Source organism: Neophocaena asiaeorientalis, unplaced genomic scaffold (genome assembly GCF_003031525.2).
Source record: "Neophocaena asiaeorientalis asiaeorientalis breed wild unplaced genomic scaffold, Neophocaena_asiaeorientalis_V1.1 scaffold392, whole genome shotgun sequence".
NCBI lineage: Eukaryota > Metazoa > Chordata > Mammalia > Artiodactyla > Phocoenidae > Neophocaena > Neophocaena asiaeorientalis.
In genome coordinates, this window is record NW_020174421.1 from 728721 (window position 1) to 753840 (window position 25120).

Here is a 25120-nt window from a genome sequence, read left to right on the forward strand (position 1 = left end):
TTAATTTGATGAAAGACAACGTTAATGCATAAAAAACTAACAGTACAGGATCTACATACGAAATATAAAAGTACAAGAACTATCACTGTGAGCTATGCAGAAGCAGAAATGACAGTGAACTGAACAGGAATGGCTTCCAAAAAAATGGACCTTCAGTAGGTAGGATCTTATCTTAGTGTCTATCCTGGAGGGAAAAAAAAATCACACATCCCAAAGCAGGCATGTATAGGCAGTATGTTTGTACTAGCAGAAATGTAGAAATAATCTCAATGGTCATAAGAAAATGGATAGGGCTTCTCTGGTGGCGCAGTGGTTCAGAATCCACCTGCCAATACAGGGGACATGGGTTTGAGCCCTGGTCCAGGAAGATCTCACATGCCGCAGAGCAACTTAGTCCATGTGCTGCAACTACTGAGCCCATGCGCCTAGAGCCTGTGCTCTGCAACAAGAGAAGCCACTGCAATGAGAAGCCCTTGCACCACAACGAAGAGTAGCCCCTGTTCACCATAACTAGAGAAAGCCTACCCGCAGCAACAAAGACCCAATGCAGCCATTAATTAATTAATTAAAAAAGAGAATGGATAAATAAACTGTTCTGTCTATATTGTGGACTGCTGCGTAGCATTTAAATAGTGGAGATCCATATGTACTGACAAAATTTTCTAAGTAAATTGAGTTTTTAAAAACGGATATCTTAGCTTATTTGGGTTGCTATAACCAAGTACCACAGACTGAGACATTTATAAACACAATAATTTATTTCTCACAGTTCCAGAGGCTAGACATTCGAGATCTGGGTGCCAGTGTGGTTGGGTGAGGGCCCTTTCCTGGGTCTCAGAGTTCTTTTTGTATCCTCACATGTTGGAAGGGACTAGGGAGCTCAGAGGTGTCTTTTATATGAGCACTAGTCCAACATGGCGACTGTAGCACCTCTCAAAGGCTCTACCTCCTAATAGTATCACACTGGGTTTTAGGATTTCAACATAAGAATTTTGGGTGGACACAAACATTCAGACCACAGCAAAGGAAGTTTCAAATAATATGTATGGTATGATATTAGTTGGGTTAAAAAACAAACCAAGCTAAAAACAAACCTACAAATAATACTGTGTACTTTTATAAGTAAATAATATATAAATTCATACTAAAGGAAGTTTAAACTGATAACAGTGGTTACAACAATTAAGCATCTATAAATTACTTGTATAATTAAAAATAAAGAAAAGGCCCAGAAGAAAATTTATGTAAACACAATTAGTGGTTACTCCTGTATGGTGAGATTATTAACAAATTTTCTTTATATTTTACTGTATTTTCTGAATTTTTACAGGAACCATTTTATTGGAAAATGTTAAATTATAAAGAATAAGTGGGAGATAAGTAATTGACAAATAGTTAATAAAATTAATTTTCACAAAGTGGAATAGAAGAACGAGTAGAATTAGGTGGGGAGATCAGGGAGTTTATGGGTAAGGGAGATGGTTGAGGGAGAGAGAGGGAAATCCAGAATATCTTAGAAACTTTTAAAGTTTTATAGAGTCATTATATTTTTAAGCCATTCGTTCAGTAAATATTTAATAAATATTTGGCCCAGTAGGTGCCAGGGTCCCTGCCCCTAAGGAGCTTATGTTTTGATGAAGGGGATGCAGACAAGGAAATTACAGTGTATTAAGGAAGAATCAATTAGTAAGGTGGAGAAAGAGGTCGTTGAGGGTTGATAGAGAAGGTTTTCCTGAAGGAGCAGAAGTCTAAACTGAGATTTGGAGTTAAGTTGAAAGTAATGTGAGATGTCTGGAGAGGGAAAGCAGGGACCAGCACAGGAAACACCTTGTAAACCGTTTTAAGAACTTGATTTTATAGTGTTTAAATATTTCAAATACATAATCTTGCTGGGTGTTCTTTGCCACATAGCAAACAATAATCATGTTGGTTGTTGGGCACTTAGTAGGCACATTATAAACTCTTCCTCCCTCCCTCTCTTCTCCCTTTACTTTTCTCCCTCTTGTATGCATTCAGTGCAGGTGATGCATGGCATGGGTTTTTGGGGGGAGAAATAAATGCAAATCCTAAAACATTGCTGATGTAATAAAAGGAGGCAACCTTAATCTAGCATATTTAAAAGAGCCATGTCCAGTTCATCAAAATAAAAATGTTAATTTGACATGGTTCGCTGCTGCTTAAATCAGCCATTACAATGAGTTATGGAATTGAATACAACTAGGTGTTCAAAACAATTTTTAAAATTTATTTTATTTTTGGCTGTGGTAGGTCTTCATTGCTTCACGCTGGCTTTTCTCTAGGTGGGGAGAGCGGGGGCTACTCTTTGTTGCGGTGCATGGACTTATTGCGGTGGCTTCTCTTGTTGCGGAGCATGGGCTCTAGGCGCGCGAGCTTCAGTAGTTGTGGCTTGCAGGCTCTAGAGCGCGGGCTCTAGAGCGCAGGCTCAGTAGTTGTGGCGCACAGGCTTAGTTGCTCCACGGCACGTGGGATCTTACCAGACCAGGGCTCACACCCGTGTCCCCTGCATTGGCAGGCGGATTCTTAACCACCGTACCACCAGGGAAGCCCAGGTATTCAAATTTTTTAATCATCAATATCTTTTAACATCTTACTACTTAATAAATTATACTATTTTCAGGGTTATTTATATTGACAATGGCTTGGACTTTTGTAAATAACTTCACAAGTTACTTAATCTGTTCTTGGGTAGATAAAATATGGTATCTTATTGTTATCTATTGTGGGATTCCCAAAAGAAATTTATTTCTGCAAGACAGAACGATCATATCATTCAAGGGGCCTGAATTGCCATAGGGAATCCTGAAACTGGAGATGTTATTTACTAAACTTTTTGAAAATAGATTTTTCTCTCTCTTTGCTTTAAAGACAGACAACAACTGAAACAATCATAACTTCTGTAAAGAAAGAACCTATCACATTATTATTCGTTAATGATGGGCTATACCCATTTGGGCAGTTTATAGCAAAATAGTTAAAAAACATGTGCAATTTAGAAAGAAGGACTAAATGACTTTTTTTATAATCTATATTCCCATTCCACAAAGAAAAAGTATTCTGGAAAATATTCAAGCTTACAACGTGTTGCCTTGTTAGCGTGGAAAAACTGAATTTTACTTATCCCTTGATTTGCGCCTTTGTGTCTTTTTGCGGTACGCGGGCCTCTCACTGTTGTGGCCTCTCCCGTTGCGGAGCACAGGCTCCGGACGCGCAGGCTCAGCGGCCATGGCTCACGGGCCCAGCCGCTCCGCGGCATATAGGGTCTTCCCAGACCGGGGCACGAACCCGTGTCCCCTGCATCGGCAGGCGGACTCTCAACCACTGCACCACCGGGGAAGCCCATCACTTGTTTTGCGCCTCTGTGTCTTTAAGTTGTGTTTTTTCTACTGCCTGGAATGCCCTTCCCCGTTTTTGTCCATTTGCAGAATTTCTATCCAGCCTTAAAGACTCCAACTTTAAGATTTTTCTTGTCCCACAGAAAGTTCATCTTTCCCTCCTTTGTGCCACCACTGTCCCTATATTATAGCACAAGAACTTTATCACACAGCATATTTACCATTTTGTTCCACTACCTTCTGCCATTTTTCAGGCAACTTCATAATTCCATCCTACCAAAACCTTTTATCGTTTTGAGCAAAGAGCTGTTCCAGGTGCCTTTTACAGTCTTTCAGGGAATTGAAATTTTTTCCATTAAGAGAATTTTGTAAAAACCAAAATAAATGGAAATCCAAAGGTGCAATGTCTGGTGAATGTGACAGATGAATCAGAATTTCCCAGCCAAGCTATAACAGTTTTTTCCTGGTCATCAAAGAAACATGCGATCTTGCGTTACCCTGATGGAAGATTATGAGTTTTCTTTTGACTAATTCTGGATGCTTTTTGTGGAGTGCTGCTTTCAGTTGGTCTAATTGGGAGCAGTACTTGCTGGAATTAATCATTTGGTTTTCCAGAAGGAGCTCATAATAGAGAATTCCCTTCCAATCCTACCATGTACACAACATCACCTTCTTTGGTTGAAGACCGGCCTTTGGTGTGGTTTGTGGTGGTTCATTTCACTTGCCCCACGATCTCTTCTGTCCCACATTATTGTACAATATCCACTTTTCATTGCCTGTCACAATTTGTTTTAAAAATGAAACGTTTTCATTACGTTTCAGTAGAGAATCACATGCGGAAATTCCATCAAGAAGGTTTTTTTCACTTATGTGGAACCCAGAGGTCAAATCAATTTACATAATCAAGCTGGTGCAAATGATTTTCAGCACTTGATTTGGATATTTTGAGTATGTTGGCTCTCTCCCCTGTGGTATGATGTTGATCTCAATTAATGTCTCGATTTGATTGCTATCAACTTCAACTGGTCTACCTGACCATGGAGTATTGTCCAGCAAGAAAATCTCCAGCATGAAACTTCAGAAACCACTCTTGACACGTTCCATCAGTCACAGCACCTTCTCCATACACTGCACAAATCTTTTTTTGTGTGTTTCAGTTGAGGTTTTACCTTTCTTGAAATAATAAAGCATAATATGCCAAAAATGTTGCTTTTTTTCTTCCATCTTCATTATTAAAATGGCTACACAAAAATTCACCAATTTTGATGAGTTTTTTTTTTAATGCATGCTGATATGACAGCTGTCACAATACAGTCTAACAAAATTGTTTCAAATGAAGTTAGAGCCAACTAAGTGCTACTAGAGCCATCTTACGGAAAAAACTGAATGAACTTTTTGGGCTAGCCTAATAGGAGGAAGCATGATGTAATGGGAAAAGCAGTGTAGTGAAATCTGGGTATTTGGGGTTCTAGTCCCAATTCTAATACCAATTTTGTGATTTGGGGCAAGTTTGAAAATCTCTTTGAACTTTAGTTTCCTTCTCTGTAAAAGTATAACTTGTAATACATGATGTTCAATAATAAATACAAAACTTTAATATCAGTTTATTTTTAAAATGTGTTTACAGAGAATTTTAAGAATTAAGCTGGTGTAAAGGGAGGGGCATGTGTTTTGAATATAGAAACCAGCTAAATTGGGATAACTATTTAAATTTCATAAGTTTTCATCCAAGGTGTTTCTGAATTTTTTTTTCAGTAGTAACAGTACAGTCCTAGTTTTGTCAAACAAACAGACATGAATATGTTTATACATGTGCAGGAAAACATACAGTTCAATAAGTTTTAATATTATCCTCAGTGTGGAGTTGTATATGATGGATAAAACAAGGAGAATAAAATAATTTTCTTTTTTTTTCTATAATGGTAATGAAGAAAAATTAAAACAAAATAAAAGACCATTTTATAAAGACCATTTGTGGCTTTGGAGGTAGATTATCTTATGACATACAGTAAGGAAAATGTAAGGAACAGGCTTTTTTTTTTCTTTCTGTTTCCCAGTTTTACTAAGAACTGTTACCTATGGGGGAAAGCAGAAAACAAGATGGCTTAGTGATTGATGATGATCAGCTCTTTTTCAGTCATGACAGGAACAAGGGTTTTTTTTTTTCTTTGTATTGAAGTATACTTGATGTACAGTAATATTACATAAGTCACAGGTGTATAATATAGTGATTCACAATTTTTAAAGGTTATACTCCATTTATAGTTGTTATAAAATATCTACCCCTTCCATCTCCCCACTGGTAACCACTAGTTTGTTCTCTACATCTGTGAGTCTGCTTCTTTTTTGTTATATTCACTAGTTTGTTGTACTTTTTTAGATTCTAAATATAAGTGATATCATACAGTATTTGTCTTTCTCAGAATTATTTCACTTAGCATTAATAGCCACTGGGTCCATCCATGTTGCTGTAAATGGCAAGATTTCATTCTTTTTTTATGGGTGAGTAGTTTCCCATTATATATACTACTACTCAGCCGTAGAAAAGAATGAAATATATATATTTGCCTCATCTTCTTTATCCATTCATCTGTTGATGGACACTTAGGTTGCTTCCGTATCTTGGGAATTGTAGATAATGCTGCTATGAACATTGGGGTGCATATATCTTTTCCAATTAGTGTTTTTGGGGGTTTTTTGGGTATATACCCAGGAGTGGAATTGCTGGGTCATATGGTAGTTCTTGTTTTAGGTTTTTTTGTTTTTGTTTTTAACATAGTTGCTATTATTTATTATTATTACTTATTTTAGTCTTTTGAGAAACCTCCATACTGTTTTCCACAGTGGCTGCACCAATTTACATTCCCACAAACAGTGTATGAGGGTTCCCTTTTCCAAGAGTTCTTAATATAGCGTCTGTCGACAAGCTTTAGTGGAATCCATGAACCATTTGGAATGGTGTCAAAAACACTGAGTATGTCCATGAGTATGTCCATTCATGCATTTCCTGTATGTCACTCCAGTGACTGAGTCCATAGATTTTAACAGATTCACAAAGAGTACATGATGCAAAAAGTATTAAGAACACTATGGACAGTTCTTATCTGCTTCTGCATAGAGTGTAAGAAGATGTGGGGCTTCCCTGGTGGCGCAGTGATTGGGAATCTGCCTGCCAGTGCAGGGGACACAGGTTCAAGACCTGGTCCGGGAAGATCCCTCATGCTGCGGAACAACTAAGCCTGTGTGCCACAGCTGCTGAGCCTGCGCTCTAGAGCCCGTGTGCCACAACTACTGGAGCCCATGTGCCCAGAGCCCGTGCTCCATAACAAGAGAAGGCAGCGCAATGAGGCCTGTGCACCGCAACGAAGAGTAGCCCCCGCTCCCTGCAACTAGAGAAAGCCCGCACGCAGCCAACAAAGACCCAACGCAGCCAAAAATCAATCAATTAAATAAATAAATTTATTTTAAAAAAAGAAGATGTGGATTTTTAGTCACAGACTACTGAAAATGGCATTGTATATTTGGGTCCTGGAGTAATAGGGAATGATTACAGGGCTGTTGCTTTTTCTCTCAGTTATGCATTTTAACGTTTCCTGTTATTATTTTGTAACCTTTGATCTTGGTCTGCTATTCTCATCCAGAAAGCTGCCAGACTCCTCAAAATAAATGAAATTTAGAGATTCTTATCTTTCCCCTAACAGCTCAATTTATTGAGGATCTTTTCAGTTTTTTGTTTTATCAAGGAATGAATTGGATTCATGTGTTTGAATTACTTTTAACAGGTTTTATTGCATTTAAACAATTCCAGTTTTATCTTTATTTTAATAGGCAAAAACTGAGTAGGTTCCTCCTAGAATGAAGACACCATCCTTTTAAGTCTTCTTATGTTTATCTGGCACTTTGAGGATTTATACCCTGTTCAGTTATGATTGATATTTAATGTGTACTTGAGTCTGTAGACTTCTGACATTTTTTTCTAATTCCGTTTCCTCTTTCCTTTTTTTTTTTTGGTGGGGGTAGGGTTAGAAAGAATCTTACAGCAATGATCTGGGATTCTGGTTGCTTGTATCAGAAACACCTCATTTTTATGTTTAAAGACACTATGTCTTGGGAATTCCCTGACAGTCCAATGGTTAGGACTCCACGCTTTCACTGCCAAGGGTGTGGGTTCAGTCCCTGGTTGGGGAACTAAGATCATGCAAGCCAAAAGCATCTCATTAATTCTTCTGCATTCCCAGGAGAAGTTTTCTGATTACTTGGTTTCTTTCTTTGTAGGAGAAAAACGGAGGTACTGGTACTCTTACCATTAAAAAGAAAACACAGGGAATTCAAGTTCTCTGTCAACCTACTTTCCACTTCGAATTAAATTTCAATCAGTTAGTTTAACTGTTAGGTTACATTGCATACTCTGAACCCATATATGAAGGAGTCTTCACTTTCATTCAGAGCTGTTCATCTAGCAGTTTTTGTAAGCTTTGGAATTTCACAAAGTTTAGTTAAATATGTGCAATTCTTTTCCATTTAAAGTTTTTTGGAATAAAAATTTAATATATGCGTTTTGGTTAGTGTAATTTTTTAGAGCCTTGGCATCCTGCTATTTGTTTGAATTTGGTACCTCTTTTCTCCTCTTCCGAAGGTACTGTGAAATGTGTCATATTTCAGGTGAATTTTTAAAAATTGTGCATCATATTTGGTGATAATTGGAAACAGTAGTGTGTGATATGGGCATAGTTGAGAATAACCATTGCTCAAAGATCTTTCTTTTAAAATTTTATTTATTGATTTATTTAATTTTGGCTGCATTGGGTCTTCGTTGCTGCACGCAGGCTTTCTCCAGTTGCGGCAAGCAGGGGTTTCTCTGCGACGTGGTGCGCGGGCTTCTCATTGTGGTGGCTTCTCTTTGTTGCAGAGCACAGGCTCTAGGCGCGCAGGCTTCAGTAGTTTTGGCTCGTGGGCTCTCGAGTGCAGGCTCAGTAGTTGTGGCGCACAGGCTTAGTTGCTCCATGGCATGCGGGATCTTCGCGGACCAGGGCTCGAACCCATGTCCCCTGCATTGGCAGGCGGATTCTTAACCACTGCGCCACCAGGGAAGCCCCAAGATCTATCTTTTCGAATTCATTTTTCTCACCTGAAGAAAAAATTTAGTAACACTATATGGTTTACTTATAATATTGAGATTTTAGAGAGAAGATGCCAGCTTTACTTATCTGAGTTGGATATTAATACATATTTCACAGGGTTGTTTGAGAAATCAATGGGATGAAAGATGTTAAGTACTCAACAACTGCATGTAGTAGGTTCACTTCAAAAAGGCTGTATGTAGCCTAACACGTCGTCCTCCTCACAGAGAATTGGGAGTCACTGGAGCAGGAAAAAATTAATATATGCCAAAAAGTTCTGCCTTGGTCAGTTATTAAATTCATTCAGAAGTAATGAAAAATTTGGATTGGAGCATATAGAGTGGACAGTTTCATTAAAATGAAGCTTTTCCCTTAAATTTGCTGTCTGGAAGCAGAATCAAATAGATAGGAAGAGACTAGTAAATGATAACAAAATATTTTTTTATCTTTGGAACTGCCCTCACAATTGACATTTTTTCATACCTTTTTTACCTGCATTAATTCAGTCTGAGCTGTTCCTTCTGTGTGTAGATTTTTTTAAGTTACATTGTTCTAATGAGAGAGGGAAAGCGTCTCAGGAGACAGTTTCAATTTGTTTAACTTGCTCACGAAGTTGAAGTCACCCTCGGAATAGGCGTCTCTGCACCTGACATTCCTGCCCCAGGCCGGCCGGACCCCTCCCTGTGAGTAAGAGGAAAGGCTTGGCCAATTACTTAGACAAAGCCGGACGGCTGCCGAGACGGCGGGGAGGAGTTTCCTTCTCGGAGTAGGGCTTCTTTCACACGGTTTCGCCCAGCAAGATTACCTGCCGCGGAGGTTGAGTAGGGGTTGTTGTCTTTGCCGCGGACCCCCTCCACTGGGAGGGGTCGGGTGGGAGGAATCGTCGCGGTTGCCAGTTTCTCTGGAGGCAGATGCCTTCTGACCCCAGCGCTCCGGTCCTCCTCCCACACAGACAATCAGGTCCGTCCCCGGAGTCTCAGGTGGCACCACGGCGGCATCCTAGGCTAATGATTTGGTGGAAAGGGAAGGGGTGGTCCTTCTGCCTGGACCCCTCTCGGCTGACTCACAGGAAGTGCTAGCAGGGCCGGGCACTGGGCGCAGCAGCTCCAGGATTCCGCCCTCCCCGCCGCGTCTGCCGCCCTCTCCCTCCTACGTGGGCTTTGCCGTATCTCCTGTAGAACAATGAAGGGCTTCCAAGTTTGCTAAGACTCCCAGGCACATTCTTTGGACTTCTGTGATAGTCTTCAAAATGTTTTGCCACCGACTTTTACAAGAAGCTGTTTTTTAAAAAGCCCTTCCCTTCGTGGATTGCTTTGTCTGAAGATTACTCAGGGTGACCATGGTTCAGCGCTTTAGCCTCAGGAGGCAGCTATCCAAGGTGGGTACCTTGGGTAGCTTTGTGTGTGTGTTTAGGGGAAACTCTCACCAGCTTTGGCGTGGTCTCCTTTTTCTCTAGAACTGTTCTGTCAAGCCTGCCGCCTCCGGTGCTAAGGAGGGACAGAGGGAGGAAGCGCCGCCTTTTGTTCTTTCCTCAGACAGACACAAAGGTTTAAGGCTGACTGCATTGGAAACCCCAGATTTTGTTCCCCTAAAACTAAAGCTATCATCTGTGAATTTGCAGGAAGTTGTAGTCTGCTTCTCAGTTACAGTTTCCAGAGGGTGTGAGTGAAGGAGAGAATAGTGGGTAAAAAGTGCATGTTTAATTAGCAATTCATGTAGCAGCTTTTGACCAAAATGAGAAAGCTTTATTGGTCTTTGGAATCAGTGCTTTCATACAGAGTTTAATATTAAACTGGGGAAAACTACCATAAAATAGTTCAATAAGCATGACCGCCTTGAAAATGTTAACATGAGTGGTTGTATTAAGAAACTCGCTTATTCCTTCATTAAGGAGTGTGTGAAAAGCAGTACCTGAAGGCTCAGGAATCAATTTTTACAGAGTTGTGCTTCAAAAACAGGTTTCACGTGTGCAGCTTTGGGGGAAAACTTTTAAACTAAGAAAATCAAACTTAAATTTACAAAAAGAAAGAAAGAAAGAAAGCAAAGCCCTCTTAGAAGAGGGGCTGCTGATTTTATGAATCAGCCTTGGCAGTGGACCTCTGTTAACGCAGTCATTGAGCTCTCTTTTTAAGTGAGTGCAAAAACTACTTTGGAAAGAGGTGTGCTGAGAGTTGAGCTTGTTTCAGAAACCCATTCTGTTTTTTAAAAGCTCTATTTTTAAAATGTAGCAGTTGGTGGCTAAATTGTGTCACAGTTAATTCTCTGCAGACAGAAGCTTAAACAAATAGTAAATCAGTAGACATTCTACACTTCCTTGGTTGTTAGTCAGAATTGTTAAATCCTGAAATGCGTTATTGTCTTAAGGGGAAACCTTTAGTTCCTCACAGGTGACCTCAGTGTAGGATGTGTGCATTCAAGCAAAAATGAGCAAAGCTCTTGCCTTCATCCCCATGTCAAATTTTGTCTTTTTTCTTGCATCTCCAAGCCTAACAGGGACTTTTTAGGAGTATTAGAATAAATTTTCCTTGCTTCCCTTCTCCTCATTCCAGGTGTGTGGGTGGGGGTGAGGGGGCTGGGAGGCCTCCACATTTCTCCTGAACAATAAAGAGAGTCATTTTTGTTTCTCCTTCACGTGATCCTCTGATCACGTATTTTCAAATATATAGTACAACTAAAAAACGGAAGTTGTGTAGATTGTCAGGGCAGTGACCTTTCTGCATAAGGATGTTTGAAACAAGTGAGATCTAGGTGATAAGTTTCTAAGTAGAAAATAACTGCTTTCTAGGTATTTCTCTCCCAATAATTTTGTGAACTTTTAACACTCTTTTCACTCTGTACTGTATGCATGACTGTGATTTATGGGGGGGGGGGAAACTTTTAGGGGGATTAGGAGCACATCTTCTCTATAACATGAAGAAATAAAAGGTACAGATTATGTAAAAAGACTCCAAGAGTGGACCTCTTTTAATTCCTTTTTCTAACATCCCTCTCCATTTTAACATGGTTTCTGGGTCCTAAACTGGATGGTCAGGACCAAATCAAAGGAAATTTGTTTTCTATCCAGAGTCCTTAGCATAGTAATGAATTGAAAAAAATTCAGTAATGAATTGAAAAAATAATATTCTTAATTGTTTCAGTCTGCATGGCACTAAAATATGGAGGAGAAACTGAATAGTTATGTCAAAAAAATTTTTTTTAACTACAGTGAATGCACTGTGCCCCTATTCTGTCTTTTTGGCTAAATCCATGTTACCTGAAAACAGAGGCCCTGTTGTACCCCAGTGCATGGTATTTCTGGCACACGTGGAACACTTAAAGTGAAATTGGTTTTTTGCAGGTCAAAAACAGTTGAACAATGGCAATTTCATATGATTCCAGCTTTATGAAAAAGTGTTTTTGTCAATAAGAGATAATCTCCCACAAATGTAGACTTGTCTTAAGATGATCTATTTATAAAGCAATTTCCTATTTTGATGAGAAGAAATACTCATGTGATCATCTTTAAATTTTGTTGGAAATTTTCTGAAAGAAAATATTTATAAATGTTTGCAGTGGTTTAAAACCCAGTATCTAATTTAGATGTTTTTTTTTTCCACCAACAAACTTCTTTTTATTCCTTAGCTGCTTTTTTTTTTGCGGTACGCGGGCCTCTGGCTGCTGTGGCCTCTCTCGTTGCGGAACACAGGCTCCGGATGCACAGGCTCAGCGGCCATGGCTCACGGACCCAGCCTCTCCGCGGCATGTGGGATCCTCCCGGACCGGGGTATGAACCCGTGTCCCCTGCATCGGCAGGCGGACTCTCAACCACTGCGCCACCAGGGAAGCCCTCCTTAGCTGCTTTTTATCTTTAAGTTTGATAGTCATGTTTACTTACACTGGGTATTTCCCCTAGAATATTAAAATGATTCCTTCAGGCTAGTGTATATTGACATCTGAACTAAGTAAAAAGGAGGAAGTAAATTAAATAGATGAAGTAAAAATCTTCATTTTAAAAGCGAGATGCTCAGTTATTCTTTTTGACCAGATCCCAGTTACCTGACTCCCAGAAAAGTTCCTTTTCCTTGCCATTTTATATTATTTTCTTCCTTTATAATTTTCTCACATGTGACTTCACAGTAGTCGCTAAGGAAAGCTTTTTCTTTCTTCCGTAAGTCCTCTTCATGAGCCAGCCGAAATAGTCTGAAACCTGCCAGTTTGGACATTACATTTAATTCGCCTAATGATCCTTAAAGTTAGGTGGTATCAGCTTCATTTTGTCATTAAAGAAACAGGTTCAGGGGCTTCCATGGTGGCACAGTGGTTAAGAATCTGCTTGCCAATGCAGGGGACACGGGTTCGAGCTCTGGTCGGGGAACATGCCACGTGCTGCGGAGCAGCTAAGCCCGTGTGCCACAACTACTGAGACTGCGCTCTAGAGCCTGCGAGCCACAACTACTGAGCCCGCACGCCACAACTACTGAAGCCCGCACACCTAGAGCCTGTGCTCCACAACAAGAGAAGCCACCACAATGAGAAGCCCATGCACCGCAGCAAAGAGTAGCCCCCGCTCGCTGCAGTGAAGACCCAACGCAGCCAAAAATAAAATAAATAAATAAATAAATAAATAAAAACAAAAACGGGGGCTTCCCTGGTGGCGCAGTGGTTGAGAGTCTGCCTGCCGATGCAGGGGACACGGGTTCGTGCCCCGGTCCGGGAAGATCCCACATGCCGCGGAGTGGCTGGGCCCGTGAGCCATGGCTGCTGAGCTTGTGCGTCCAGAGCCTGTGCTCCACAACAGTGAGAGGCCCACATACCGCCAAAAAAAAAGAAAAGAAAAGAAAAAAAAAGAAACAGGTTCAGAGAAGTTAATTTTCCCAAGATCAGCCAGAGGCAGACTCAGGTTCAAACTTAGGTCTAACTCTAAACCCATTCTGCTTCCCCACACCAACTGCCTCCCTAAATTTCTGGTGTATTAATCAGTTTACTCTCATGGACTATGATATTTCTCCATGCTTATAGAAAACAGTGTAGTAAATAGCTTAGGTAACTGCTTTGGAGCAGCCCTTTTCAATAGGGCTGAAATTAATGTCTGATAGGGTTTGAATTATCAGTCAAACTTGGTAAGTGTTTTCCACAAAGTTGTTTTCTTTGGCCAGAGAAACATCAATTTGAGTAAGATAGTTGATTTAATAAAGCCATATTAAATGTAATTGAAGCTTAACTGCATGTACTTACATGAAACTTTATAAACTGTATTGCCTTTTAGAAAATGTCTTTGTTAAGGAGAAGAATTTACTCTTGAGTTTCTATAATGTTTAAGGGATGAAATACAATGAATTAAAAATTCAGAAAGTCTTGTTTTAACTCACTCTGGCTCTGTTGTCCCTCCCCGCCAACCCCCTCAAATCTTTTAAATGGGTAGTAGAAAATCAGGGTTTTTCTTCTTTTCCGGAATTTCAGTTTTTTAGAAGGTATGATAAAAGCTGAGGAGGCGCTGAGAAAATAGTTTTAAGATTGATTGTTTCAGTAAGAATATTATACTCTTTTATTTTTTAATAGTAATCATTTCTGTAGTTCAAAAATAAGAAATTACATAAATGTGAACTCTTGCTTCCATGTCTTTTCAACGGTTTCGTGTCCGTGCCTCCATAGGTAACCAGTTTCTTGTTTAGCCTTCCATTGTTTCTTTACATGTAAGAAAATGTGAACATGTATTTTCTGACCTTTCTAAAATGAAAGATGAAGGCTATACAGTTTGTTCTAAGGTAATAGCTTGAACTTTAATTTTCCAGGAATGGATGCTCAGTAGTTATCTCAGTTTGGGGTTCACATTTATTTTCACATTTTCACAGGAGGCTTACTTTCTTTAGGACAGATATAGCCACACAGAATCTACTTTCTATATCAAAGATAATTAAAATAACAGCAAATCAATGATGACTTGATTATTTTTTCATTCATATCACATTTATTTCCTACTCAGTTGGAGAGCTTTCTTTGGCTATATTAAAATTTTTCATTTGGTGAAAAACATAGAATATAAAAAACATACCAGTGTATTCTGGGTTGGCCTGTGAAGAGATTAATGGCCGAGAAATAGGAGTTGTGGGACGTTTGTCCCCCAATTCACCTATTGACTTACAACTACTGAGACTGCGCTCTAGAGCCTGCGAGCCACAACTACTGAGCCCGCACGCCACAACTACTGAAGCCCGCACACCTAGAGCCTGTGCTCCACAACAAGAGAAGCCACCACAATGAGAAGCCCATGCACCGCAGCAAAGAGTAGCCCCCGCTCGCTGCAGTGAAGACCCAACGCAGCCAAAAATAAAATAAATAAATAAATAAATAAATAAAAACAAAAACGGGGGCTTCCCTGGTGGCGCAGTGGTTGAGAGTCTGCCTGCCGATGCAGGGGACACGGGTTCGTGCCCCGGTCCGGGAAGATCCCACATGCCGCGGAGTGGCTGGGCCCGTGAGCCATGGCTGCTGAGCTTGTGCGTCCAGAGCCTGTGCTCCACAACAGTGAGAGGCCCACATACCGCCAAAAAAAAAGAAAAGAAAAGAAAAAAAAAGAAACAGGTTCAGAGAAGTTAATTTTCCCAAGATCAGCCAGAGGCAGACTCAGGTTCAAACTTAGGTCTAACTCTAAACCCATTCTGCTTCCCCACACCAACTGCCTCCCTAAATTTCTGGTGTATTAATCAGTTTACTCTCATGGACTATGATATTTCTCCATGCTTATAGAAAACAGTGTAGTAAATAGCTTAGGTAACTGCTTTGGAGCAGCCCTTTTCAATAGGGCTGAAATTAATGTCTGATAGGGTTTGAATTATCAGTCAAACTTGGTAAGTGTTTTCCACAAAGTTGTTTTCTTTGGCCAGAGAAACATCAATTTGAGTAAGATAGTTGATTTAATAAAGCCATATTAAATGTAATTGAAGCTTAACTGCATGTACTTACATGAAACTTTATAAACTGTATTGCCTTTTAGAAAATGTCTTTGTTAAGGAGAAGAATTTACTCTTGAGTTTCTATAATGTTTAAGGGATGAAATACAATGAATTAAAAATTCAGAAAGTCTTGTTTTAACTCACTCTGGCTCTGTTGTCCCTCCCCGCCAACCCCCTCAAATCTTTTAAATGGGTAGTAGAAAATCAGGGTTTTTCTTCTTTTCCGGAATTTCAGTTTTTTAGAAGGTATGATAAAAGCTGAGGAGGCGCTGAGAAAATAGTTTTAAGATTGATTGTTTCAGTAAGAATATTATACTCTTTTATTTTTTAATAGTAATCATTTCTGTAGTTCAAAAATAAGAAATTACATAAATGTGAACTCTTGCTTCCATGTCTTTTCAACGGTTTCGTGTCCGTGCCTCCATAGGTAACCAGTTTCTTGTTTAGCCTTCCATTGTTTCTTTACATGTAAGAAAATGTGAACATGTATTTTCTGACCTTTCTAAAATGAAAGATGAAGGCTATACAGTTTGTTCTAAGGTAATAGCTTGAACTTTAATTTTCCAGGAATGGATGCTCAGTAGTTATCTCAGTTTGGGGTTCACATTTATTTTCACATTTTCACAGGAGGCTTACTTTCTTTAGGACAGATATAGCCACACAGAATCTACTTTCTATATCAAAGATAATTAAAATAACAGCAAATCAATGATGACTTGATTATTTTTTCATTCATATCACATTTATTTCCTACTCAGTTGGAGAGCTTTCTTTGGCTATATTAAAATTTTTCATTTGGTGAAAAACATAGAATATAAAAAACATACCAGTGTATTCTGGGTTGGCCTGTGAAGAGATTAATGGCCGAGAAATAGGAGTTGTGGGACGTTTGTCCCCCAATTCACCTATTGACTTACTGAAATAATTTCATTCAGACTTGTAGAGCACTTGAAAATATTTTTGTCTAAAAATGTTACTCTTGTCCTTCCTACATTTGATAGTGTCCTATTATTTGGTGTCAGTTTGGTACCAGCTTAAGAGACTTAAGATTTAGAGAAGTGTTGATCATAATCTGAATTCTTAAAACTATTAAATTTTCAAACGTAGTCTCCTTTGAATTTCCACCTGATTTCTTTTGGGTTTATGACCTGTGATAATAAACATGATTGACTTAATCTTTCAATGAATGTACTCTTATTAGTAAAAGGAATAGGGATCTCTCATTTCCATTTTAAGTACATTAATTGGGGTCTTTAAAAAGTATTTTGATGGCTAAAATGGTAAATTTTATGTATTTTTACCACAATTAAAAAGAAAATATTTCAAACCCTTTTAATGATAAATACTATATGGGTACAGTGAAGTAGTATTTTATGTAATTAAACAACTCAAATACATAGGCCAGGGAGTCAGTACCAGATGGGTGCTTTTAAATAATGGAAATGTATACAACATTTCTTTCATGCTTTTAAATTTTAATTTTCTATAAGTTACTTCAGACATCAACTCGTTTCATACTTGTAAATATAATGTTTTATATTTATATTTTGCTATCAGTTAAATGTTACATCTTCATGTTAATCATTAACCCACTTTTAGGAGGCTTAAGTCAGGTAGTAATGTCATCAATGTTATAAGGTCATTCTGATGCATTACATAACCAAAATAGGAAGACTGATGGATGCTGCTCTTCTGTTACATGAAATGAGACCCTAGTAAAATCAGTTCCATATATTGTGGATGTGGTGGGAATAGATAAGGAATAGAGAATGGCTTTCCTATTCAATTATATTGGCAATAATAGGCTGAAATAGAGAAACTAATTTAAAAATATGTGTATTGTAATTCTGAAATGTTTTCATGATGTTGATGCCAGTTTATTATTTAAAAATAATAGTAACAGTAAGTTATTGACTGTAGATTTGAGACACTGGAATATGCTACCAAGAGAAGACAGTAAAATCTCCTTGGAATGTGTTGCTTTTTTGTTTTTTAAGTACACAACTTTCATTTGGTGTTGACTTGAGTATCATTTTCCTGAAAGAGATGGCTATATTAAATGACTCAATTAGATTCTTTGAAGTTGGAATATGTTTACCAAGGGCTGTTAGTTTTGAAGATCAATGAGCTGATATACTTGAAAGCACTTTGAAAACTATGAAGCACTATGTTAATATAAGAATTTAAGATTATGGTGTTTTTATTATTCTGTCATTCTGTAAGTATTGTTGCAAAGAAGTGACTGTACTTTAAAACTACACTTTGAAATATGCACATATACACACACACCTTTTTTTCATACACATAGGCTATCTTTGGATAGGTAGCAGTTGATTGCCTCTGAGAAGATTGGACCTGGGAGACTTGGGTTGGGGGTGGGAGGGAGACTAACTTTTTTTTTTTTTTAATAAATTGATATCTCCATTTTTAGTGTTATAGATCTTTTTTAAATAAATTTATTTACTTTATTTATTTATTTTTGGCTGCATTGGGTCTTCGTTGCTGCACCCGGGCTTTCTCTAGCTGCAGCGAGTGGGGAGCTACTCTTCATTGCGGTGCACAGGCTTCTCATTGCGGTGGCTTCTCTTTGTGGTGGAGCATGGGCTCTAGGCACGCGGGCTTCAGTAGTTGCGGCTCGCGGGCTCTAGAGCACAGGCTCAGAAGTTGTGGCGCACGGGCTTAGTTGCTCCGCAGCACGGGGATCTTACCGGACCAGGGCTCAAACCCGTGTCCCCTGCATTGGCAGGCGGATTCTTAACCACTGCGCCACCAGGTAAGCCTGGGAGACTTGCTTTCTAAAAATTATTTACCATGTACATACGCTTTGTTAAATAATAGTCTAAGTCAAATGTGTTAAAAGATCAAAATGTAGAATTGAATTTCAGCCTCATTATTCTTCAGTGAAAACCATTGCCAGTACTTTACTTAAACGTTAATTGTTGGAAGATGATATTCTTCTGGGCTTGATACTTTCTCCCAACCATACATGTTATTCACAGATTGAAGATAACTTTTTTTTTTTTTTCCGGTAGGCGGGCCTCTCACTGTTGTGGCCTCTCCCGTCGCGGAGCACAGGCTCCAGACGTGCAGGCTCAGCGGCCATGGCTCACAGGCCCAGCCGCTCCGCAGCATGTGGGATCTTCCCGGACCGGGGCACGAACCTGTGTCCCCTGCATCGGCAGGTGGACTGTCAACCACTGCGCCACCAGGGAAGCCCTGAAGATAACTTTTGCATGTAACACATAAGTTTGTAGTATAGAGTTACCAACCCTTTAAGAAATTTTTAGATGGACCTCTTTGGAATAAGTTAACCATACTATAATGAAAGCGCATTTTGGGAATGGTGTATAAAGGCAAGAAGACATTTTACTTGTTATATCTGTATGTAGAAGTGGCATGTAATACTTAATAAAATATTCTGATTTGTTCTTAATCATTTTGGCTTACATGAGAAAATAAGAAGAATTTGCTCTTTTGGATACCTTGGGGTTAGTTACGACTGACCTCTGCTATATATATGGACCTGTAACAGTCCTACTGCAAAACATGTTGAATAAGAAAACAGTGCAGGGGGCTTCCCTGGTGGCACAGTGGTTGAGAGTCCGCCTGCCGTTGCAGGGGACACGGGTTCGTGCCCCGGTCCGGGAAGATCCCACATGCCGCGGAGCAGCTAAGCCTGTGCACCACAGCTACTGAGCCTGTGCTCTAGAGCCGGTGAGCCACAACTACCGAAGCCCGTGTGCCTAGAGCCCGTGCTCCGCAACAAAGAGAAGCCACCATAATGAGAAGCCCGCGCACCGCAACGAAGAATAGCCCTCGCTTGCTGCAACTAGAGAAAGCCCGCACGCAGCAACGAAGACCCAACACAGCCAAAAATAAATAAATAAATAAGTAAGTAAATAAATAAATATTTTTAAAAAAAGAAAACAATGCAAATTGAATTTGCCTTGTGGTAGCACAGGAAATTGCCATTAAATTTCAACCTGTTTCCATCAAAAGTTTTGTAAGAAGCAGATTACTTTGTGTGCCTTTATTAGAAATTTAGTGTTTGAGAAGAATCCATGTTAAAGCCAGCAGTGTCTAAAATCCAAAGGTAACACGTATAATAAACATTTCATAGCTTTCCTTTTCATTCAATAAAATTTATCCCAAAGGTGTTCATCATTGAAATTAAGTAAACTGTGGCTGGTTGTGTGACTTTAGACAAGTAATTTGACCTCTCTGAAGCTTTCTCCTCATCTGAAAAGTGTCATCGAGGATCCTTGAGAGATGTAAAATTATGTGATCTGTTTGTGAGCCAGATTATAGTCCTAAGAAAAATGACTTTATATAGTAAACACCAGGGAAAGTATGTAGCTTTATACCAGGAGGAATCTAATGTTATACAGTTGTTCTTAGCTAAAGTAAATAAATTCATGACTCTAATGGATAGGCTTAGAGTTTAGATTCTAGCCAGCTCTGGATAATTCAGATTTGAAAATAGCAAGAAAATTAGTTTTACACTTATTAGAGACCGAGCGCTGAGATGATGTACATTTCTTCTACCTCTTCTTTGTCAGGAGAAAATTTAAAATTTTCTCTGTGGAAACAGATATTCCTTATAATGGAAATATACACAACAGAATTTTCTTCTTATGATGGTATATTGGAATCCAAGTCCTTTTTCTTGGACAAAACACACTCTTCTTACTCTTAAGGAAAAGTTAATCATAACTGGGGGAGAGGGGGGAGAAAGGTGAAAAGCTAATATAAGCTTTTTATTTTTACAAATTAACTCGTCCTTTGAACCTGAGGTGGGCTTGAAAAGCCCTGTAGAGGAAGTGGGATTTTAGCTGGACCTAAAGGATTTGGATTAGTGGTTCTCGACTTTCCCTTCCTGTTAGCCCCAACATACTTCAGAATTGCAACTTAGTCCAATAACTCTTTGTAGTGAACAAAGAAATGAACGTTTCCTCTCATTAATTTTAATCACCTAAACTTAAAAGATTCCTTAGTCTTTTTTACGTCCCTGGAAGTTCTATTGAACTTTATAGTTTGATATGAATTATATATTCTAGGTATTTTAGTTGCATCTATAATAAAATTATCATTTGGTTTTGAAAAAGAAAATGTGACTTAGGCTTAAGGTAGTAGTCATTTGGAAGGTGACTTGCAAAATCCCTCACCCTTCTGATGCATACACCTGGAGAACCCCTTCCTTTGCAAATCATTGATGTCGATGAAGGACAAGAGGAAAATATTCCAGGAAGGGGGCAAGATCACCAGATATGGTTTTGTTGAGAGGGAGAGGTATATCATATTCAATATCTGTTATTTTTAGGGAGTTCTAATGTGAACATTCTTTAAAAATCTAATCCAAGAGTTAGTTTATATTTTCCATGGGGAAATTTAACCAAGGTAATGAGTGGGGTTGCCAGCCTAAATGCCGTAACTTCTGTGGAGTGAACAGAGGGGTAAAACTAGGAAGCTGTCTTCTAGATAATGTATGTGGGTTGTTTAATATTACCACTTAGTGTATGGAATTTTAACTGCAGAGTCTTAGCATACTTCTCTAACATTCTTTCTGTCTTCTAATCATTTGATGAAATGTACATTGAAATGATACAAACAACACCTGAGTATAATTGCCCATTCTCTTTTTGTTGCAGAGTGTTTTTGTGTGTGTCTGTGTGTTGAGACTTAGGAAACTAGCCACAAAGGTTGGTCTCAATTAACAAATTCTCTTTGGACAAAATTGAAAATCTGACCCAGGCTATTCAGTATCTAGTGGTGAGTGTTTATTTTAGTTTTGAGTCTTAGGAAATGATGTTATTGATCACTGTATTGAGATAACACCCAACTTTTGGGACTTCAAGAAATTTTAGAGCATATAGTAGAAATTCTGTGTATATTCTAACTTGGAGAGAACTTGGAGCACAGTAAATGGAGGTCGTGCATGTAGATGAGTGTCTCCCTCACATCTTACTACTCTTTTCCTTTACTCAAGCTGCTCGAGCTGTACCCCGTCCTTGCTGTTTTTTCAAATGCACCACAGCCTCAGGTCCTTTGCACTTGTCCTTCCTTCTGCCTGTAATCCTTTTTCTCCAAATATTGGCTTGTAAATTCTTGAAGTCTCAGCTCCGAGGTCACCTTTTCAGCAAGGCTTTGGCTGACTGTTTTCTTTAAAATAGCAAAATTACTCCCTACACACACACTTGTTCCCCAGCTCTCCTTATTTCCCTTCTCGGTTTCTTTTCTTTTACCCCTCCAGTTTATTTATTGTCATCTGATATATGTGCTATATATTTTTCTTACTCTGCCCCCCAATCATGTAAACTTTATGGTACTGATATTTATCTGTTTTGTTCATGTCTATATACAGGAACATAGAATAGTGTCTGGTACTTGGTAAGTGCTAAATATATATTTGTTTTATGAATGAATTTGAGTATAAAGAATAATTAAAAAGTGGCTAGTCTACTTTCTTCCATCTCTTCGCATACTACTACCACCATCACCACCCCAGGCTGCTTCTAATCCAGCCTCCCTTCTGCTTCAGAGTAATCTCATGTCTGATAAGACTTGCCACTTAGTAGACACCAACTAAATATTTGATGAATCTCTGCTAATATTACCTTCCCTCCCAGATATCAGACAAGTCTAAAAATCAGAAATGGCAATAAATTGGCAACCTCACTCTAGTTCTTGAATTATTGGTATCCACACTTTAAAATTCATCTTTTTGATATGATGAAAAGAGCCCAGAAGTAGAAACCCACAGGTTTCCTGTTCTGTGTGATTTTTGACAAATCACTTGATTTCTCTGTATTTCAGTTCCTGAATCTTAAAGTAGCATAATGATACTCTTGCTACCTCATAGAAACAAGTAAACATTGAATATGTTTGAAATGGTATTTAAAACTCTTAAATATAAGGTAATATTCCAAATCACATTTTACAACTATCAAATACTTCTAAATAGTCAAGGCCACTAATGTGGCTTTCAGTCTTTTTTTTTTCTCTCTCTCTCTCTTTGGTTACATGTTGGAAAATAGAGGTTTTCCCTCCCCACCTTTTAAAGCTCTGTGTCAAGCGGTGATAGCCACCTTTACTGAGTGCTACATCGTATGAAAAAAATGATCACAAAAGAAATGCTAGAGCTGTACTGATTATTGGGAAGTTTTCTGTGTTATATCTGCATTTTTCCTAGACTTTGAGATTTAGGAAATTGTTCCTCTATAGATTTTGTCATATAGACTCCTGCATAAACATCACTACTTAGAAACTAAAATCCTAATGAAATTTCCTTTCTCTGTTATTCAATGAACAAATACATTTAGGTATTTAGACATTATAATGTAGAGACTTTTAGGGACCTGACATCTTTCAGTCTGGCTAAACTGAGAAAAAGGACTCATACTTCATTCTGCTGAAGAGAATAGTGACCCAACACTTGAGCTGTCACTAGGTTTGACAAACCTAACCCAGCTGTTGTATTAACCACAAAACGCATTTGTGTTTGAATATATATAGTGGCTTCAAGAGTCACCTTGCCTGTTTTTCAATTTAAGGGAAAGGGCAAAAGGCTGTTATAAAATAGCTTATCTTATAGGACAAGCTAAATAGAATTCCCCATTCTGGTCTCTAAATTAGCTGAGTTTTTAAACAACTTTTCATCTTCTAAAGTTGTCAGGAATACTTGTGCTTTAGCTGATAAGTGGAAGCTCTTTCTACCACTACCCTTCATATTTCCTGTGTCTAGCCTCAAATAAAAGAGAAAAAAGAAGGAAATAACATATTACAACTATTATACAATATTATATTGTAATAACATGTTACAGCTCATATGATAATCAAATTGTGCTCAACAAGCACCTGAAAAGTCATAGAAAAGATGGCACACATTCCCAATAGATGCCCCTCTCCCTTTTCTCCCAAGTCCTTCTACTCAAGTAAAAGTAGTTCCCCGTGAGAGTCAAAGGAGGAGTAAGCAGTGAGGGAGAGTATGTCTGTCAGTGCCCCTCTAATTGTATAGCTTTGAAGACTTAGAGACCTTCACTCTGGCATTATTGTTAACTTCACCCATGTCACTTCACCACATATGCTTTGCCAAGATCTCCAGTGCATCCTCTGTGTTGCTAAATTCAGTCATCAGTTCTTAGTTCTCATCTTGATTTTAACTTTTGGCATGTTGGTCACTCTGTCCTCAGTGAAACGCTTTCTTCACTTGGCTTTCAGGATACCACACTCATGGGTTTTCCCCCACCTCATTAGTCCCCACTAGTCAATCTCCTTTGCTGATCTTTTAATTAATGTAGCTATGGCCTAGACTTAGTCCAATTCACTACTTTCTTGGTGATTTCATCCTGTCTTACAGTGTTAAATACCATCTATATGTTGACAGTTCTCAAATGTATATTCCCAGTCCTGATCTTCCCCTTGAATTCCAGACCTGTATATTCAGCTGCCTATTTGACATCTCCATTAAGATGTCTATTGGACATTTTAGACTTAATATGTCCAAAACTAAGCTTCTGGTATCTTTTCCCCTCCCTGGTTCTCTTGAACTTCCCCTTCTCAGTTAACGGCACCTCCACCCTTCAGGCCTGAAATCTCTGAGTCATCTTTGGTGCCTCTTTCTCACTCCCAATATATCATTAAATCCTCTTGACTCCACTTTTAAATGTATCTAAAATTTGCCAATATCTGTTCTCTGCTGCCACCCTCTTTCACCTGTATTACTGTATTAACCTCCTAACCAGTGTCCTAGCATCAACTTTTGCCCCACTAGAATTTATCCTTATCACAAGAAACACAATGATACTAATAAAACTGAAGCCAGATGATATTATTCATATGATTAAAATCCTCCAGTGTTTCCCTCTCTCACTCACTTTTACATGGCCTTTAGGGCCCTACGCAATCAGTTTCTTCATTAAACTCTCTGACCATACTGGCCCTCTACCTATTCCTGGAACATACCAAGCATTTTCCTCCCTCAGTACCTTTGCAGTATACTTTACTATCTGCCTGGGTTCTTCTTCCTCCAGGTAGCTACATCACTCATTTGGTCATGGCTTTCAAATCTTACCTTAAATGTCATCATCTCAGATCTTCTCAGTGAGACCTTCTCTGAGCACTCTAAAATTACAATATCTCCTTGTTTTATTTTTTATTCCTAGCATTTATTACCTTCTAGTATATAATAACTCTAATATGCTATATAATTTACTAATTTATTTTGTCTGTTCTCTTTCCCCCTCCCCGCGCCCACCTCAAGAATGTAATTCCTTGGAGAGTTTTTGTCTGTTTTACTAATGTATTTTCAGCACCTAGAATATAGTAGATATCTAGTTCCTATTTATTGAATACATGAATGAATCATTTATTTGAAGAAATGGAAGGAAAGAAAAGAGCCATCCTGAATTAAGAATATAATCCATGGATCATTGTATTTTATTATCGAACAGGAATCTTAGTGTTTAACTTATTAAAAGTGATTTCATCATTTCCCTTGAATGTAACAACAGCAAAACTGATCTTTTGCCTAGTCTTTATTTTTTAGCTTTTTTATAAATAATAAATCCCTATAGATTTCTTCTTGCCAACAAGAAAAATCAAAGTTATTCAGTCTTATTTAATTTGATCCTACGAACTAGATAGAACAAATGTTATTGTCCTACTTAGTAGATATATAAAATAAGATTGCAGTGTTTCTTATAACTCTTTGATTTTA

The 25120-nt window shown here is 38.5% G+C and overlaps 1 protein-coding gene across 6 annotated transcripts in view; it reads left to right on the top strand.

The window, feature by feature from the left end:
* TMCC1 (transmembrane and coiled-coil domain family 1) overlaps window positions 1-25120 on the top strand; it is a 159276-nt gene that overhangs the window by 39011 nt on the left and 95145 nt on the right. The window contains exon 1 of one of the 6 annotated variants that reach the window (XM_024756459.1): window positions 19251-19296. The exons of the other annotated variants lie outside the window; for them this stretch is intronic. The gene's annotated coding sequence lies outside the window, so the exon portion shown is untranslated. Of the gene's footprint in view, window positions 1-19250; window positions 19297-25120 lie in introns of those variants that run through there. 6 annotated transcript variants of the gene reach the window in all.